This window comes from Carassius gibelio, chromosome A25 (genome assembly GCF_023724105.1).
Source record: "Carassius gibelio isolate Cgi1373 ecotype wild population from Czech Republic chromosome A25, carGib1.2-hapl.c, whole genome shotgun sequence".
Classification (NCBI taxonomy): Eukaryota; Metazoa; Chordata; class Actinopteri; order Cypriniformes; family Cyprinidae; genus Carassius; species Carassius gibelio.
The window spans coordinates 4199840-4220906 of NC_068395.1; the positions used below are offsets into that span (position 1 = coordinate 4199840).

A 21067-nucleotide genomic window follows, 5' to 3' on the forward strand; every position below is an offset into this window, starting at 1 on the left:
AGGTCCGTGTATTGGAACAAAGCAACAACAAAAAAATTCTGAAAATCCAGAGATGTCAACCTCACAGAAGAACATTAAAGCTGATTTAAAAAAAAAATATATATATATATATATTATATATATATATATATATTTTTTTTTTTTTTTTTTTTTTTTGCAATTGGTCATTAACATAATGTAATTCTCTCACATCTTCTCCAGTGATTTAATGTGTAGATTATTATGGGTTCAGTTCAGAATGAGTAAATGTTCTTTCTTTTCTTTTTCCATCCTATAGAAGGCAGTTGAACAGATTCTGCTTTTCTCAGCAGATGAAAGAGCCCTTGTTAGATCAGACCCTTAATTTTGCCAAGTGTGGAGCCTGAAGAACAGGAGGGGAGGGACGTTTGCCTGTGTGTAGCTGAGAGAAAGCTTTAGATGGGGAGGCATGTCTTTAGAGGGGGTTTGTGTCTTAAACAAACTTCTGTTAGTCCCTGCAAAAGCTACCCGGGGGGCTGAGGATACATTAAATCATCATGTTTAGGAGCTCAGGCCCGACACAAACCGGTTGAAAAGCCTGTCTAGGCCTTGAGTGATGCTATTCATGTTTGGGAGAGAGAGGTTATAGGGTCAGGGGGGTTCACAGGCTCCGGCTCTATTGGTATGCTAACATATAATATGCATATATCCTCATGAAGAGACAGAAATCCCGCCATTTTTAAAGAAACTCAACAGTTGTGGAATCTATCTAGCTATCTGATAGAATACTTGTTTTATTGTTTTAAAATGATTGAAAACACAAATTGCAAAAATAAATAAATACAAATAATCAAATGTCTGTTGTGTATAATTTAATTGGGAATTAAATCCTTTAAAATAAAAAAAATGTATTAATAAATAAATTCTTATTTTTTATAGCCGTTACATGTCTTTGGCCTCTCTATAGTCATGGGTTCATTGGCATGCAGACGTTTTAGGGACCTCAGTGTCACCCGTCCTTAGTGGTCACTGGGGAGAAAGAGGAAATCACCACTCAATTAGCAGTTCTTGACCTGTCATTCTGAACTATGACCTCTGTCATTGTGGTCCAGTTTATTGTCCTCTAGGGAGTGACCAGCTGGTCTCTGTCCATCTGATATTCATTCATCTGGACTCCATTAAGTGCACATTTATTGGTCTGCCTAAAGGTGTCAAGGTCATTACCGCTAAAGAACCAAAATTCATATTAGGTTTATTTATTTATGGTATATTTTGAATTGAATCATGTATAAAATTAAAGGTACAATTACAATATATATTATTAAATAAATAAGGAAAAAATCATAATTTCATCTGTTAAAAAATCTATCTATCTATCTATCGATCTATCTATATCCAATATACAACTGTTTTTCTGTTTGAAAAGTATTATTTTTTAACTAAATGTTCTCAGTACAGAAACCTATATTGATCTAATACAATCTATAATCTTCAACATTTTAATAATATGAAGTATTGTTAATCAATGTGAATCTAATTTACGTTTGGTCTAGTGTGTTAACATATAATACTGAGGTACACAGTACTTTTATTTTAAATAACTTAATTAATAACATGTTTTGTAAAGGTAGGCTACTTAATTATGCTTATGTTTTTTTTTCGTTTCCACAGCTGTACACACATAAACATTATCTTATTTTATAGTGTCTGTTGCCAAAATCAATTCCTTGACGAGAATTTACGAATCCTACCATGGGAAAAGCTAAGCTCTTGAATATTAAGTAGGAAATTCGGCGTTATTGCTACAACTTCCAATGGTGAAAGCTGATGTGTTGAATATTTATTTGATTTCGCTGACGTAGATTCGTAACCTTCCAATGAGGAGCGTTTGAGTCTTGAATATTAAGTAGGTCGTGCTGACGTTGATTGGTATCATTCCAAATCTCGAAAGCTTCATATATGAATATGAATTGAAAATCCTTTGCCATAGTAGGATTTGTGAATTCACGTGCGGGATTCCCAGCCCGTTTTAGCATTTTTTCTTCACATCTCTTTTAGTCATTGGCTAATTAACACTACTAGCACAGAGGTCACTGATAGAGTGAATTCTCACATTCATTTGCATGAAAGCACGAGGAATAAGACATTTACAGGCTATATCCTGAACGAGCAGAACATTAAACGTGTGTGTGTGGCTTTATAATAAAATAAATAAAACAAAAACAATACAAATATCTAATTATAGCCATTTCAATTTTCATGACAAACTACTTCATCACTTTTGCAGGATGTGTGTTTATATTACTAAAAGGTGTCATACTTATTTAAAAAAAAATAACAAAAATGGATTGGAAATTAATCGTGCTTAAGTCATTTATTATATTTCATGGGTTCTTATTAAAATATTTTATTCAAAACATTGTAACTGAAACACAGTCTTTTTGACACAGAAGTCTGATCTTCAAGATGATTATAATTCTAAAAAATGTATGCTACAAGTGTTTTATATGTAGCCTAGAAATAAAGCTCATTAAGTCACAGTAATTAACTCTTCACTGGGTTGCCAGGTGTGACACAATCTGACGTCAATTAAATGCAAATAGCTGATTCATATAATTCACTAATGAATCACTGGTTATTCATCATTATAATACAATATAGAAACATTTTATTTAGAAATAAAATTAAATGAAAATAAAAATTCAAACAAAAAACAAAACAAAAAAAACACACAAACATAAAAACACAGGAAATGCATACATGTAAAAATGCAAAATTATGTGTATATAAAATTCACATAATTTTTCTCATTTATAGCTATGAAAGAAAGAACATTAATTTAATTTGACTGAAAATACTATAAAGTACAATTCTTTTTCATTAAAGACAAATTAATTTTGTTCTCATATACACACACACATCATCATTATCAACATGATTTTATGTGCCTCTTAAACTTTCAGGTGCTTGAGGCTCCCATTGTTATCTCTGGATGAATAATTAGTCGTTTTCGACAAATTTTCAGCAAAGTGTGAATCCAAAGTTCAGTCCACATCTGTAAAAGAGAAATAGAAATGCTTACTTGAGGTTGCATTAAAACAGACGTGCATTAATTTACAATCTAAAAGACCTGCTTCCTTAAAAAGTGATTTTTGTAATTGCATGGACATTATGTGAATAAATTAGGCAAACGATTCTAATAAAATGTGCCATTGTGCCTGCCGCTCACAACACAATCCACAATCCAGCTTCACACAGAAACATAGAGAGGCCGCAGAGTGACGATGATACAATTTTAATATTTTCACATGTTCCACGCTCATCAAAAGCAAAATAAATGATCCGTAATCAATCTCTTTCTCTCTTCCTCAATAGGTCTTTGTAAACAGTGTAAGCGCTCTGTCACAGTGTTCAAATATTATGCGTTGGGGTTCCCTATGCCTTTCATTACCAAAGGGGAGCAGCTTCAAGTCTTTCTCTGTTAATTTCCACCCTCTCCCCTAGATGCAAGCTCTTGCTTTCTCTTCCTGCCCGCACAACGTAGGATTTGTCCTTTTTTCTTTCTTGTTGTTTTCCTCCAAACATCCTCTTCGGGCTCCATGCAGCTTATGCAAATGACTCCTTTTATTATATCCTCCTGCTGCCTGACAACCACACACACACACACACATTCTTACACACTGTAATTCTCTTTCCGACTCCAACGCACACCATCGCCAACCAATTACAAGACGGCGGTCTTGGCAGAGCTCCATTTATATTTACTGAACAGTGCATAAAAACACACATGCATTACTGCAATTACAACCAAACCTTTGCACCTGCATATTGTGCATCATATGTTCATTATGGCACTAGATTTTAACTTGAGACTGGCGGCGTGCAGATGGTGGGGTGAGGGTACGGCTAGACTGAGTCTCAATGGGGGGTGGATCAGGTCTGAGCCCAAAGATTCCCAGGCTCCAGGACCGTGCCCAGCTGCGGAGAGAGGCGGGGAATGGGGGGACGTCACTAGACAGCCCTGACAGCACACCCTTTTCACAGGAACATTACTGAACCCTCTCGCCAACCTTCCATAGCAACTTACGCATGGGTCAAAGGGCAACCAGACCCCCCAAGTGCAAAGAAAGAGGGACGGTATAGAACGAGACGGTCTAGACATATGTGAACTTGAACTTGACTTCCCTGACAGTTCGTTTCACCTGTCGTAAAATCAGTCACCCTTCAGAAGAGGGGGAAATTAGAAATTAGACAGCTCAGGTGAATAGGGTGACATTACTTCAGCAGTTAATTTCTAACAGTACAGTAAGACATACCATTTGGTATAACAAGTTTTCTGAAATTGGAGTAATTAATTTTCAGCAAATAATTTCATTGGAATGAAATAAATATGGAGTAAAGGCACCATGTAATTAAAAATGAACAAATTTTAATTTACATTTCTAGAACAGAAATCTATGGAAACTTGTTTCCATTACAGGAATGCCATAAAAAAAAAACAAAAAAAAAAACATGTATTTATATTACTATTACAATTCAGACTTATTTTTCTTGCAATTCTAAGAAAAAAAGTAGGAATTGTGAGATATAAGTGTTTCCATCTCACAATTCTAGCTTTATACCTGATTTTATAATTCTGAGAAGAAGAAAAAGGAAGAATTGCAAGAAAAAAAGTCATAATGGTGAAATAAAAAAATTGTAGTCACTTCTATTATTTTACTATTATTTTCCTGTGGTTTAAACAGTGCTTTATAGACATTTAAACACGTTAAAAATTTGTTTTATTTTTCTGATAAATTAGGGTTAAAATATTTTTTTTGAAAAGGGATTTTGAATTCTTTTTTAATTACTCCATGATTCAGAAAATGTCAACAGCCAGAACTATAATGTTATATAAATCAGGGGAATGATATATGAACAAACCACTATGTAAAGAAACTTCATAATATAGATATGAATAAAACAGTAATGCGTGGTTTATGTAAGAGATACTGAAGTGGACATTTCTGGCATATAGATAAAGTGAAAGATGACATTTAATGGAAACGAAAAAGCCAAAAATTCACCAGTCATCATTTTAATTGTAGTGTCTTGGCTTAAATGAAAATTGTGTTCTCTTTCACTCGCACTCATGTTGTCTACAAAATAAGACATTCTAAAAAAAAATATCATAAACTTTGACTTTCATTGTGTCTTTTGTAGAGGGAAAATCAAACTAAGTTTGGAATGACATGAGGGTGAGTGACAGGACTTAGATTCTTGGGTAAACTATCCCTTTAATAAGTCCTATTGTTTGAGGAGCGTCTGCTTTTCTTTTCATCAGTTCTTTCCTGCGTTTCATCACAGAGGCTCAATTAAACTCACGGGCCTCAAGGGTTACAAGCGCTTTGCATCAGCTAATGAGCAGCCCTAATAAATAAACTATAAACATCTTTTTCAACACTCGGGTAATTTAATCGACTCGTGCTCTAATGCACATTTCCAGCAATTCAATCCTAAACAAACCCATAACATCTGAGGATGACGCGTTGACTCTGTCCCAGAAGAAATCGGACAGCAGAAACCAAATCTGTCTCAAAAATCAGGTCAAGTGCTTCTGTTTTGATGCTGATCTTAAGGGTTTCCCATCGTCGTAATTATATAAAAATGCAGATCCGTCTGAACTTTAAAGATCAGGGCTTCTTGATAGATTACTTCTTGGCCAAAGTTGAATTAAGAGACTAAGATTAAACTTGACCTACATTTACTGTCATTTATAAATGGACGGTTATTGTTTACATTATTAACACCTAGAAGTAATAATCATATTATCTGGTGATTAGTAACTCTTTCAGTTAAAGTGAATGACTTTAACAGCTTCCCTTGTTACTGTTTAAAAGCAGTTTCAGTTAACAGAGTGCGACTTTAGCCCAGTTTAATAACTCACAAGTCAAAGACATTTAAAGACGACAGACTTTAGCTCATGGCTGTTGACCTAAATACACAGCAGACATGATCTTGATTTAATCTTACCAGACTGTGTTAACAGATAACGCGAAGCACTTCTTTTAATCATCCGGCACATGATCAAAAAGCATGACGATTGTCTACAGTCAAGCAGTCTATCACAGGTCCAGTACAAACTAACAAATAAGCATGTTTTTGAGACAAAAAAGAAAAGAAATAGATCTCAGACACAGGAAATAGTCCACAGCACTATTTGCATGTTTTCTGATATGTATACTATATACCATATTTTTTGCATGGGGGGGGGGGGTGTTGGGGGACTTTAATCGCAGACGCTTAAGTGCCCTTTCAGTCCAATCTAGGTGCCCCCAGACCGTGAAAGGGTTAAACCTTTAATAATATCTTCCCGCTTGGTTTTAATTAGGTCAGAGGAACTTATAAGAATCTCAAGGCACAATAAGTTCATATAAAATGACTATTTTCATATTATTATTGCTATTTGAAGTTTTATACTGAGGTCTTTGGGAATCTAACCGTTAAAAGCAACCTCAGTAGAGGTTTGTTCAATACAAATGCTGTTTGTTTTTCAACTTTAATAATAAAAATAAACATTTCTTGAGCAGCAAATCAGCGTATTTGAATGAATACTGAAGAATCAAGACTCAAGAAATGTCAGCTTTGCATCACAGCACTAAATGTCATTTTAAGATCTACTGTATTTTTGATTAAATGAATAGTGAACATAAGAGACTTCTATCAAAAACATTTAAAAAATCTTACCAACTCCAAACTATTGAACGGTAGTGAATGAGTAGTTTTAGTAGCATATAGTGCTATCAACACCTAATATGTTTGAAATGGTTTAACTATCACAAATGCAATTCTGAAATATGAATTTCTGTCCCTTATGTTGGCCATCCAGCGAGCGCAGAGGAAGTGACCGCAGACCTGAGGTTTACAGTATCATGAGCCACTAGAGGAACTAAAACATGTCTCCTCATCACGCGTCCACCCCTCCTTCCTTCCACAATCTGAATCTATCAATCTCACAAAGTGTCGCAACAAACTCTTCCCTATTTTCCTTCTTTCCTTTCTGTTTTACTTTTCGAATCGCTATCACTGTAATGATGTATTATCAGCTCTCGGTGTAGCCCTGTGCCCTCTCTTTGATGAGGTGAAACGGAGGTGGGGTTGTTGTTTGATGGTTTCTTTACTCTGCGGAGCTCACGGTGCACGAGGTGCCCGCCTCTGATGTCATCTGACCTTCATCACAGTGCCGATGCAAATCAGCAACCCATGCAGCCTTGTACATTTCCCAGAGGTCTATTAATTTCATCAACAAACTGTGTCGATCTTTACTGTATCTGAAACAATAGATACCTGAAAGACATTTCTCAATGTATTTCAACAACAATAAGTACATTAAGAACAGCGCTAGAGTTGCACTGGCACTGTGGATAACTTTATACTATTTGGTACCTGTTAAACAAATAATACACATTGTTAATATGATATTTAGTGTTTCTAAATAGATACCTTTGTCACACTTGAAAGGATATGGAGTTAATTGCAATTTAATTTTTTTTTAAATATTGTGCTTGAAAAGTGTATTTGTGTAATTTCTTTAAAATAAATAATGCCACTTGGTTTGATCATTTGAAATATACTGCAAAGATTTTTATTTTAAATCTGGTGTAACATTATTATATTATATTATATTATATTATATTATATTATATTATATTATATTATATTATATTATATTATATTATATACAAAAATATAATTAATTACTATGATGGAACTCTGAATTTTCAAAGATCCATGTCACATGATCCTTCAGAAATCATTCTAAAATGCTGATTTGGTGCATAAGAAACTGTTTTTTTATATTGCAGTTAAAAATGGTCAAAACAATCTTTGATAATATTATAAATATTATAAATGTCCGTCACTGTCAGTTTAATGCATCCATTATATATATATATATATATATATATATATATATATATATATATATATATGTATGTATGTATGTATGTATGTGTATATATATATATATATATATATATATATATATATATATATATATATATATATATATATATAATATTACTTTTATTCAGAACGGATGCATTAAACTGATCAAAATAAGTAACACAAAACACACACAAACACTATATATACACTAAAAAAGTAATATATGATATATATATATATATTATTATTTATGGGGTTTTTTTCTGTTTTGTTTTATTTAACAGCTAAATCTGTGATCAAGACACAAAATAACCTTTCAATACTGCGCAAAAACACACTTGGCCCATGTACATCTGCATCCCACTCAGACCCAGACATGTATGAACTGCATGCAAAGTAATTAAGATGATCAGGTGACGAACACCCTCCCTCCGTCTGTAAACATACACACCCCTGTACACACAAACACACACACACACACACACAAAGGCTCTGCGATCTGCATAACCGTCTCGTGTCTTTGGCATCTGGTGGTGTCTGGTCTGCATCGGTGTTTCCCACCCTGCCCCCTCTCCAGTCGTGCCGCAGGAGCAGCGGCCCTGACAATGGTGGGAAAGCGGAGCTCTTTATAAAGGAGGGGGGCCTGCATTGAGAGCGAGGGGCCAGCCGCGAGCTGGGCAGAATATTAATGGCTGACACCATGTTCTGTTCATTAAAGGCACGCATGCTGCAGCTGGCGGCCCCGGCCCCACGCCGGCCCTCATACCAGCTTCACCCTCTCCCTGCCTTTCAGAAAACCCCGAACCAGATCGCCAGGGGCACGACGGGCCGTTTCTGCCAGGGCCTGAGACTGGGGGGGGGGGGGGGGGGGCAGAGGGGCGACCCATGCTGTTTGGAAAATTGCATTGTGTCTGTGTGAAGCCAACGAGCAACATCAAGATACTGTGACGTCCACAATTAGTTGTAATTTAGTTTTGTTCAAAAACATTTTCATATGAATATATAAGGAGAAGTACACATCACATATATCATTCACTGATGTTCATATGAATATAATAATTTTATCAATATCTGAGGGTCAAATTTGTATCAGTATATTAGGAAAACTATGTTTATATGTGCACAAACATTCTTTTTTAAATTTTAGTATGAACTAATTTTAGTATGAATATCAGACAATTGTATATTTAAGTACATATGTATATATATATATATATATATATATATATATATATATATATATACACACACACACACACACACACACAAATTAGGTAAAATATTATAGACTGTTTAATCATCTTTTCACCTTCGCTAGTTTATTTTAAGTATGATATTGATTTTTAGAGCATGAATAATCCAGCTAGTCTTAACTGATGTGAGGTCATAATAAAGGCATGGGCTAAATAACATGTAAAATGAATGGGAAAAAATTCAAACTAATTCTATATTGCATGCATTTTTCAAAATGTGATTTGCCTTGACTACATTTACACTGACTGCAGTTCTCAGAAAAGTCTATGCTTTCAGATATTAATTCATTCATGCATTTGCTAATTCAGTTTTTATTTTTTTCATTCTTTAAACAATTCACCAACAGCTGCAAAGACTTCAAATGACGGCATCTTCGAAACGACATATCAATCTATCAAATATTGTCTTTTTATTGTAGAATTATAATCATTACAAGCAAAAGTTGTAATCTCTGCACATTCATTGTGTATGCATATATGACGTTGACGAACAGAACATGTATTACATTACAGTTGTACATTACTGCTCGATGGGAATGACTTGATACACTCAGCTCTGGCTAATAGCAGAATACGTCTTAACTGTAAAGTTGAAACAAGTGTTTTCTGGAAAGCTGCTTTGAAACTATACGTATTGTGAAAAGTGCTAAACAAATCAACTTTAATTGAACTGAATTCATGCATTTGTTGTTTTGCATTTATTCAGCCCCAAAATTCTAAAACTACTGAACATGTAAAAATCGAAATAAATTCTGCCGAATGCAACAGGATTCATCACCCCCGAGAATTCTGGGATGCACCCGGTCTCTTTAAACATGCCACCCCTCACTAAATGTCAAGAGGATGTTTTCTTCTTTCATCCTTCATCCCATCGTATATTCATTCACTACTGTGCTGATATCTTATGATGGAAATGTTATGATTTTATAAATTGAGTTAATTTTTTACGATGGAAAATGAGACAAACATAATTTTAGAGTTAATTCTTTTAGCAATAAATCTGAATGTAGACCTTGAGGAACCCTAAACCTCTCTTCATTTCTTAGGTGTACAGTGCAGCTTTAACAAAGGAAGATGGCAGTCGCTGCTACAGTCGTTGCCAGTTCATTTATTTCCTTTGCTTCCCCCTCTTCCTTGCCAAGCCCCCGCCAAAACCCTCTCGCTAATTAATGTAGTAAGATCAGATAGGCTAGAAGCAAGGGGGCAGATGAAGGGGGCTATAATATCCCCAGTAAACACACACACACGCACAATAAAAGACCATGATGCAACTCACCTCATGTGCCAGCCCAGCCATCTTAGCTTCTTGTGTAAGATCTCCTTCAAGATGGCCTCCCTTCCTCCCTGTGCCGTCCCGGACGCTGACGAGGGTTTTGTCGCCGCTGGCACTGGCACAGATTCTCCCGCACCCCACAGGGGTACAGATGGCACTGGGGGTTTCTGGGTAGGAGGAGAGGGGAAGATATAGCAATGTTCCTCCGAGTATCTCTCTCTCTCGCTCTCTCTCGGATGGCTCTGTCCTTGTTGTTGTTACTTTTTTGGGCCATAATGTGGATGGAAATAAAACTCTGTATGAAATGTGAGAGGGAAAGAGTGAGTAAAAGACAACGTGAGAGAGGAAAAGAAATTGAAAGTACCTAAAAGAGAAACAACATGTAAAACAGTATTCAAAACTCTCTTTAGCCGATGCCATGGCAACTGTCTCCTTGTTTGTTTCAAGCTGCTTACAGAGATATTCTCTCTCTCTCTCTCTCTCTCTCTCTCTCTCTCTCTCTCTCTATATATATATATATATATTTATATATATATATATATATATATACTCTATGATTTTTTTATTGTTAATAAATAAAGAATATACATATTTAAATAAAAATGAATAGAATATACAAATCTAATTTCATATTTTTTATATTTAATTAATTGAAATTATATTTAATATCTGAATATTTGTTTGATTATGTATTATATAATTATTTCATTAAATATAATAAAATAATCTAATATTGTCATTTATTAAGCTTTAATAAATAACATTTACATTTCAATTTCAGCATACATATATAAAACATATTTAAATGTATAAATGTTTAGTGTAATTATATATATTTTTCATTAAATTAGTATAAAAATTACAATACTGTTTATTAATTACAGGTATACTGATTTTTATTTATTAAAATACATGAAATCATAAAAATGCTATATATATGTGTGTGTGTGTGTGTTTATTAATATAATGACATAATTTATAATCAAATATTATAATAGTATATTAATTTTGCTAGATATTAACATAATAATAAAAATAAATAATGGTAAATATTAAATAAATAAATATTGAGATAAAATATTTTAAAAAAATACAGACAAACACACACACACATGCATACATGCACACACACCAAAAAAAAAAATTTTTTTTAAATGCTAGCTTTTTAAGATGCAAAGGTGGCAGAGCATAGAGCGAAAAGCCTCCATTTTGGGGGAAAATCTTAAGTGTCCAGTCCAGAAACTGCAGCAATGCATGGGAATATACTCCATTGCCTATAAATGCCTTCCACTGAGTCTAGCCAATTAGACAACACTGTGTATCATTACCTGCCGCCAATGGCTGTCTGTTCTATCAAGAGCTTTTTCCTAAAGAATTAAATGCAGCCTCGTTTAAAGAGACACTGAATGCAATGATAGGCTGTTTCCCTGTGTGTGTGTGTGTGTGTGTGTGTGTGTGTGTGTATAGAGAGAATGAATAAGTGTTTGTACTGCTGCCATTGTTCCTGTGTTTCACACGGGGAAATCCAGCATAAAGAGTCTAACAGGACAAGCCTAAGGCCCCCCTTTAGGCTACAGACCCCAACAAATAGCCCTCAAGTACCTCTTTTGATTGCTGAGCTAGTGAGTATCTCACCAGCCAGACTCCAATCTCACCTGACAATATGATCAACATGAGCACAGAGATGAAGAGAATCTATTTAAATGTTTTAAAAGACCTGCGTGATTTTCAAACTAATTGTGCAGGTCCATCTTTTAAAATGATCAGAACCAAAAGTTTGTCATTTCAGTTCTGTTCTGCATTCACACAACTGGTTCAGACTGCCAGGATGTTGATTAGTTACTAATGGCAACTTCTATCATGAGTTTTAACACATTCAGACAAATGAATTCCAATCTGGACAGCAATTCTGATTCGATTTTTCAAATAAAAAACATAGATGTCAAATTACCTGAGGAAAAAGTGGGTGCTCTCTTGCTGTTCTCAACAGATTTCGAGAATTATTTCTACTTTCGGTTATCTAGCTTTATGAAAAGTGTTAAAACTCATACAGCTAGATAACCAAAGAGAGAAACCAACCCTCAGAAACAGGTTTTAGGCCTGAGCGCTGGGACATTGGTGCTCTGGATGTTATGTCTGCAAAAACACATCTACAAAGAAATTGCAAGTTTTGTTAAACAAATCAACAGCAAACAGAAATAAAAAAATGGCAAAAAAGGCAATTTACCTTCTAGAACTAAAAAAAAAAAAAAAACATGAAATGTCTCATAGAGTTTATTAATGAATTATACTAAATAGAAAAGCAATTGAATGCAAACATTATATTACATAATTTTATGTAAAAAATATTATATTACATATGTATTTATATTACATATTTTACATAAATAAAATATGCATAATATTAGACTAAAAATAAAGCTACAAAATGGCTAAATAATAATAATAACATATCTTTCAAAAATTATTTATCAACACTATTTTTATATATTTTTTTCTTATGTGGTAAAGTAACATTAATTAGATTTTGAGTATTTTATATATTTCTAATATATAAAATATATATATATATTTCTAATATATAATATATATATATATATATATATATATATATATATATATATATATATATATATATATATATATATATATTTCTTCAATCTAAAATTAATATATTTTTTTCAACAGTCTAAAACACCTACCACACATCAAACCATTAATATAATAAAAAGAAAATTAAATGCTTTCAGAATGATCGATTTTATTATATTATCATTATTTTTCTTTTTTCTGAATATCAAAATGATGATATATGATGTGCAAAAATTACTCACTTTGTTCCACACATTCAGTAAAGCTACATATCCAAAAACTTACACACTCCTTCCTTATTGCAGGTCAGCTATCCATTACATCTTAAATACTGTTTTGTTTATCATATTTAATGTTACTATTATATGACATACCCACAGTTTTGTCATAAATATTTGTTTTTCTTACCCAAACATGAATTATGTGTATGAGTTTCAGGCATCAAGTGTTTGGTGACAAAATTTTATATAGGCTATTTATATTTTATCATATATATTGTAGACCTCAAACTTTAGTTTTATTTCTTTAGGCTACTAATTATGTCATCAAAAACGCAATCAAATTAAATCTTATTTAAAGAACATGCTTTCATTATAAAACACACAACACACCACTCTGCTAAATATTCTGTAAACAAAATATGACGTGTATTATTATCATCATCCATAAACTGGACATTAGTCAACTTTAAATGTCTAAAAGAATAAAGCACACGACGTTTCTCTCACATTGGCTCAACGGTCAAGGATGAACGACACCCAGTGGGGTTTTGCATTTTTTGTGATCAACTCGAAATTGTAAGGCATATTTATAAAGAACTGACTTTAAAAATAACCAATAAATTCATTTAGAGCCAATAGATCACATATAGTGCATAACAAATCCATCGATAATGTGAGTACGCTATAATATATATTTCTATATTTTCTTTGAAATCAAATGGACTGAAAAGAAAAGCCATTTCACATATGTACAGCTTACCTCATGAATGAATATCATCTTCATCCTCATGCAACTGCACATGGAACACATGAAACATGTCTGTAATCCACAATGTCTCCTTTGCTGCCTAAATGTGCCTCTCAAGCTCACCAAACCATGGATTTCTTCTGAAGACAAGGCGCTCTTGTCTTTCTGGACGCGTGCTGACACTGAAACATTGACAACAGGTGGCAAACTCTCCAAATCAGAATTGATTATATTGATTATGATGATGCCGATGATGCTGGGCGCGCGGCTATGGTACCAGTCCTCAGCATCCTGCCCAGTATGTTCTCTCCTGCAGTGACGTCAGGCGGGGACCGGCCAATCACAGCCTCGGCTGAGCGCCGTGCTGCGGACTGTCCAATCAGAGCGCGGGGACGCAAGTCGCTTTTGTGCGCCGGGTGTGAGTGAGATGATGTGATCGAGGCTCCGCCGACGGCACGGTTCTTAATGAACAGATGTGGCTGCAGGTCAGCGATTTGATCAGCTTGTTTATTCATTTACTGAGTCTTATGCGTTAAAAAATATGGTTATGGGATAAAAAGGCAATTTATAGGATATAAAACAAAGCAAAAGGGTCATATTGTTATGGTAAAATTAGAAGGATGAAAAAAGCCTTTATCAATACAATTATTTTATAAAAAAAAAAAAAAAGGAATATATATATATATATGCGTAAAAAAAATATTTCACTAAATTGTACTACAAGACAATGCACAAATTAATCTGCTAATTATTTTCCAAAAAGGCAAGGAATTAATTATAGTTATTTCATCTGAGTTGGATTAATTGTTAACAGTTTATCTGCATTCAACACTAAACACCTTCGTAATAGTAATAGTTCAAACCTACTGGAACGCAAAATAAAGTACGAGCTATTAATGACTAGTCAATAACTATTAGCATTTCTACAGTTCGTGCGTAAAAATATATTTGATCTTTCTCTGAACGTTATTATTATTAGCTTTTGTTTTAATCACGTGGTCAAGCTACATTATATTATATTATATTATATTATATTATATTATATTATATTATATTATATTATATTATATTATATTATATTATATTATATTATATATTCCCTTACATGTGGAATTATTTCAGCACGTGTCTTCCTTTCAAGCTTTAGATTTAAGAACCTTCTGATTGTACGAAAAAGTGCAACAATTGTGCAACCTTTTCGTTTTTTTCGTTAAACAGATGAGCAAACCTGAAGGATTATAGAAGCCTGATGTATTTTGAAATCGAAAAAAATTGTCAGATATCAAAACGTTCGCAATATATCCGACATATCAGCTGATCATCATTTTAGCTAAATATAAAAAATATTTTTTTTCAACTTATCGCTGAGGACTTAAAAGAATAGGGGGGAAAATATTAAAAAGCAAAAAGATAAGAAAAAGTCGGAAAGGTTCATGAAAGGAAATAAGATTTTAAAAACGCGCTGATTTCATCTTTTCAGCCTCTATAATGAGACCGGGGCTAGTTGTCACACTTTTACTCCAGGCAAAATTTCTCAGGGTGGTTTTATATCTGAATCTTCTGCACAGACACAAGTCTTACCCAAAATAAGCTTTTGGACATTTGTACCGTTATTGCAGGGGGGAAATACACGTTGATAGACGTTGATATTAAAAGATTTTCAACGAAATAGTACAATAATAAAACACAAAACAACTCTGATAACAGCAGTAATGTGAAAGAAAACATTTTAATCCATTCATGGTCAAAAAATATTGTAAATGAAAAATTGCAAGAATAACATTAAAACATATTCATGAAAAATGCCGTACCCCATTTCTGACAAACACCTTCATCTCAGTTCAAATTCTTTCTTCATTATTTAAGGAAAATATGATGATATTGAATCTAAGAGTTTTAGTATGAACAGAATTCACACAAATAATAACAGAGTTTAAAATTTAATACCGTTGCTAGAAAAACACCCACACCCACATACACATCTGTATAATTTGATTTCTTATTAAAAACCTTAAAGTTAAAAGTTTTGACTCAGCACACTTTCATTTCTGAAATGAAACACTTTTCTGGTTTGAAAGTTTTTAAAGTAAACGAAAAATTAATAAATTAATTAATACTATCTTACACATAATGCAAAGGTGTACTGAACTATTTTTTATTTACTTATATGATTTTGCATCATGTATCGGAAGACTGGTCCCAGTTGATGTAAATGTAACATTCCTCCACTTCCTGAGACTGTTTTAGACCTTTTCTGAACAAAAGTTTGTCAGACAGTTTGAGAGACATTGGACTTGAACTTCACCTTAAGGACATCTGTCCCTCTAGAGAGAGGAAATGTGTTCTTTAAAACCATCAAATTAATAACACAAATATGTATAATACATTTGAGATGTTAAATGTTATATTTAAAATGCATTTACACAACACATTTACCTTTGAAACACTTCATAAAAAAGCCATTTTTATTAATCATAAAAATGCTACATGCTACTGAATTATAGATTATGCTGAACTAACATGCTACTCTATGATCAGTTTCTATGCAGTTTTAATACATGCTTAATTGTTGCATTTAAATGAAATAACCATTGCAGTATTGGCTTTCTCTGATGGGACGTCCTGAGGAATGCTCGTCTGCATTCCTCCATCCCTTAATCAGGACTATAATGCAACATTGATTCAGAATGGTGGGGTGAAGTGACAGCTGGTCTTGACCTCTGACCCCTCCTGTCTGGAGTGCTGTGCTGACAGAGGGGGTCATGCTTCTCTCAGCCCCTGCAGGGAGGGTGGCTGTCTGGGAAAAGCCATCCAGACAGTGCTAGAACACGTCTGGGTAGGGAGGAGAGACAATGTGGTACCCATATATCCCAAAGTCTGAGTGAGACGCCCCACCTCAGGGCCCTTGACTGGGGCACGGGGGGGGGGGCAGACATGACGAGTGTGATCAGCATACGCAAACACATGGCAGCCCAAGAGCAAACACACACACACACACACACTGACAAAATGGGAAATGAGCTACATTTAATCAAGGCATTTCATATCATGAATATAGCCTGCACTATAGAAATATGTCAAGTCATCATAATAGTGTTTCTCTTAGAATTTTAGTTTTACATAGCAATAATGATTGTGTTAATGAAATGTCAAAAGACTCTTGTGCACATGCTCTCTGAAAATGAGAAAAGTTACAAATGAACTCTTTATAATGAGTTCAAATTAGATCAAATTAGGTTATTTTGCCCACTATTTTTATGTATTATTTTTCATTTTTAATGTTTGAATATAAAAAAAAAATATGTACAATTACATATTGTGTAATATTTTACAATTTAGTTGCATTTAAAATGTACATTATTTAAATGTATGCTTAAAATAAAAGTAAATGGTCTGTTTTTTTTAATGTCATGATGTCATGTTTTAGATGATAAATTCTAATAATAGAAGAATCATTTTCAGAAGCTTCCAATATTTCATGAAAACTCAGACTTTAAATACATTTTAACATTATTCTTTAAATAAATAGTTATACATTATTATTACATTTACGTGTTTTGAAATGATGACCTTTTAAAAACATTTAAACAATTTCTAAATTATTTATTTATTTATTATTATTATAATTGAGTGTTATTATATTAATAAATCAAGAAAAGGGCATTCTTAACAGTATTTCTTACATTATTTTTTATTGATACTACAACATTTTAACATTTTATAAAATATATTTTTAAATTATTTTATAGTGTTTCGATATTAAGATTTTTAACAACAATGTAACACAGTTTTATGAATATTTATAAGTTATTGAATGCATATAAATTATTATTATTAATATCATTATTATTTTTATTATTACTATTGTCTTTTTTATCTTCTCTATAATTTTTTCACAACTACCATATACCATTTGCCTTCAGTTCTGCTGATAATGAATTAAAAATCCACTAAAAGTTTTATGAACAAGTTTGAAATAAAAAATAAATAAATAAAAAAATAGAAAAATCAAGCTTTAAATATTAAATGAAATACTGAATGCTGTACAATCAAGCATGCATTACATATACTATTAAATACAATATATGGTAAAGATCCACTGTGATGTATTGAAACAAAGTAGCTCCTTCTACTAAACCATTAAAACTTTGCTTTCAAAAAAGTCTCGGTTCAACAGGGGAGGAGACTTCACACATGTATTACAGACACGATGACCAGGCCGATGCCCTCACATGGATGTCTGTGTGATGAACAAACCATTTCTTAAACTTCAGGTCAGACAATGCAACACACTGTCAGACAGGTACCTCTGGTCTGGAGGGGACGGCCTCACGTCAATCAAACGCTAACAGAGACGTCTCACACATCTGCGGTGGCATCCTCCTCATTTATTCTGCCTTTCCTAGCAGCCACCGTCCTGTGAAAGAAGGTCTTTGTCACAGAGCACCATTCAAAAGCCAACCAGCCGTAGTCACCGGGTCTAAAGAGAGGGCTTCTTTTCAGGCCAGGGATTCCAGTGCTGACCTGAAAGCCACGACTCCTCCTCCAGAGTGAAGGAGCAGCGCGAGGAGCGCAGGAGAAGGATTGAGTGGATTGGATTAGAGCTAATCTCTTGTTCCTCACCGCGGTGTGCTGCAGGGGCACTTACACACCCTTTGAGTCACCGGATACCTGGAGTGTGTGAGGCGCACAGCCGGCGACGGGTCACCAATTATGACAGGTGAGGGGCGAGGGGAGTGTCAGGAACAGAATCAGAAGCTGGCCATTGTACAAATAAATAAATACAATCAAGCAGGAACACCTCGAGCCTCTGGAATCAGTGGCATCCAACACCTTCCTACATAATAAACACTTCAAAACACAATCAAAAGCTTTCTTTTTAAAGAAATGAATACTTTTATTCATCAAGGGTGCATTAAAATAATCAAAGGTGACAGTCATTTATATTAATTTCCATTTCAAATAAATGCTGTTGTTTTGAACTTTCTATTAATCAAAGAATCTTAATAAAGTATCACTTAAAAAAACTGTTTGCAAAACTGATAATATATTTTTTTCTTGTGCACCAAATTAACATATTAGAATGATTTCATGAAGCATAAAATATAATAATTTGGGGGAAAAGTCATTTTAAATGATATGACCGTATTTTTAAGCAAATCAGTGCAGCCCAGTGTTATTATATTTAATTAAATCTGAAACTACAGTTAAATCTATAAAAAAAAGGTTAAACTACCAAATTACTAAAGATTTAACTAAAATTAAAAAGACGTATTCAAAACATCAATAAAAATATTATTAACTTTAATCGCATGATACTTAAAATAACACTGTAAGAGACTTATTGCAAACAATAAAAAATGATACTGATACTAAACTTTTAAACAGTAGTGTAGAAAATAATACAAAAAGTGAAAAATTGCAACTAATATGAGTTATTGTCATAGTTTGTTAGGTTTTAGTTCTTTTATTATATAATGGAGAAGAGAGCAGGGTGCTCAACAGCTGATATAATTCCCAAGTACATAAAAGATGTCAATTATTGCTAAATTAATTTGAGAATATATACACTTCAATTTCACTAAAGTATGTGAGAAAAGAAAACACATGATCTCTTGACAATGCCTTCAGTAACACAAGAACAAACTGAGAAACTGTAAACTGACCATCTGATAGAATCGACGGCAAAATGATCAGATATGGTGTTTTTAATCAGTTTTGACTGCATTGGTCTATTTCAGCTCCCCGACCTTGTGTATAGAAGCTTTGTCCTTCTCCCAAAGGGTCTGGGTTCTTCACTTTACGTTGTACGGCTCATAAAACAATCAAAAAGAGTAAATATTGACTTAAAATTTGCATTTTATAAACTGCTGTTGCTCTCTAAATGGAAAAAGCTGACGCACTGAATACACACTGTACATGAATACAGAAATGAAAGTAGTCAAAGAAAACAAAAAGCATTGGGCTTGTTTTGCTAAACTGTTTCTTCTGTTGACCGGATGAACGAGCAGTTAGCAGCTGATGCTTTGGATCTCAAAATACCCAAACGTTGACCACTTAATCAGGTTGGTCCATATACTGCTCTATAACTATGAAAAACTAGACAAAAGTCCCCATCAGAGGACTTTTAAAACAAAGACCTTTCCACCAGAATCAACACTTGAAGAGCTTCCTAACCCGGATCACACCCAGAGACCAGTTAAAGCTTTTACTGCAGCTTCTCCTGAATGAGATTTACACCAAAATCACAGGATACGAACAGATTCCACAAAGAAACTGGAACACAAACTAAGGGCTCGGACTGAGGACAGTGAAACGTCTTTATGGAGCTGACTCTGGGTTTACAGGCTGCTTTATGAGTGTGGAGCCCAGAAACACTCACAGCCTCACAATCTGAGGACTGTTATTGAGTTCCTGCACAATACACTTTCATTGCAAGATTACAGCTTTAAATGCAAATGTTAACACATTTCTACAAATTTCTATTAAGCATCAAGGCCACTCCATCAAGTATTTGGATACTAAATTCACATTTTAAAATACAGGTACATGAATCACTAAGCAAAAACGTTTAATTAACTGGTGTCAGGGTTGTTTTTAGTGACTGTGTGAACTCAGTTCCTCCTTAAGTTCACAGTAATTATTCATAACATTAACTAGAATCATATCTATCTATCTATCTATCTATCTATCTATCTATCTATCTATCTATCTATCTATCTATCTATCTTAATTAAAAGCATATTTATATATTGTATATATTTATCATACAATACATTTGCAATTATCTACTAAAATAATGCACACATTAAATTAAAAAAGTTTGTTTTTCCATGTGTTTTGTGTGATATGTGTTTCCTTCCCGCTGCATATTGTGGTTTTATTTTATTATATCTTATTTTATATTATCCCTGTAATTGTAAAAAAAAATTTTTTTTATTTAAATTTAAATTATTATAAAATTCAACCAATTATACATATATTCATTTAGCAGATGCTTTTATCTAGAGCTAGAGCAATATATATATATATATACACACACACATTCACACACACACACACATACACACACACACACACACACACACACACACAC

General features: G+C 33.5%; 1 long non-coding RNA gene across 1 annotated transcript; it reads right to left on the reverse strand.

Moving 5' to 3' along the window:
* Positions 1 to 2317: 2317 nt before the first annotated feature.
* Positions 2318 to 14233, reverse strand: LOC127946786 (uncharacterized). Its single transcript, XR_008151166.1, has 4 exons — positions 13984 to 14233; positions 12362 to 12560; positions 10414 to 10705; positions 2318 to 3013 (listed from the first exon to the last, which is right to left on the reverse strand). It is a non-coding gene; the product is annotated as an uncharacterized LOC127946786 (long non-coding RNA).
* Between the last annotated feature and the right edge of the window lie 6834 nt (positions 14234 to 21067).